This window comes from Suricata suricatta, chromosome 16 (genome assembly GCF_006229205.1).
Source record: "Suricata suricatta isolate VVHF042 chromosome 16, meerkat_22Aug2017_6uvM2_HiC, whole genome shotgun sequence".
NCBI classification, from domain to species: domain Eukaryota; kingdom Metazoa; phylum Chordata; class Mammalia; order Carnivora; family Herpestidae; genus Suricata; species Suricata suricatta.
Genome location: NC_043715.1, coordinates 58,387,790 through 58,388,568, shown reverse-complemented (window position 1 = coordinate 58,388,568; position 779 = coordinate 58,387,790).

Genomic DNA, 779 nt, shown 5'->3' with positions numbered 1-779 from the left:
CAGAGAAGCAGAACTCAGTATATACGTTTTCAAGGTAAATAGAACTCATTTTCATGGCCAGTTGACAGCATCATTTATTGCATATAGTTTATCCTAACTTTGCCTTTGTAATTGGGGTGACCATGTGTGTTCATTTCCTGATTTTATCCAGAGGAAAAACATACTTCTTTGATTTGTATGACAGGAATGCGGGCATGAGGGAGCCTAGGTGGCAGACGGCCTGTGTGGTCCTCGAAGGGATGCGTCCATGGGTGACAAAGCCCTTACACGTTCTCTAAGTCAAATGATACAAAAAAATGGATGGGGGAGAGTCTCTCCCCAGTATTAACAGGGGGGACTAAGCCTCTTATTTCTAATTTGTATTTCACACACCTGAAAACACAAAAGTGTAGATGACATTCGAGCAGGTGACAGACCTACTTAAGATCACCTCCATAAATAATCTTCCAGGGAGGGACAGGGGTCTCAATGCTCTAGGCAGTCTGCTCAGACATACAGACAGGTTACTGGTTAACCAGTAGTTTTCCCTTCTGTCCTGTGTATAAACAGTTCTGAAAAGTCCCCTTTGACTCTGACATTTGTTCCTTGACGATAAGCTTCAAACTTCCTCCCTGGCGTACGTAGACCTTCTTTCCTCACTTTTCCTTCCATCTGCAGAATTCTGAGCTGGCTAAAATTCCTGTGTCCCTCGAGTTTATAGATTTTTGTGCAGGAGATAACACTCTGGTAAATGGACATTCAACCTGGCTTTGTTAGAATCTGTGGCACTCTCAGGGCAC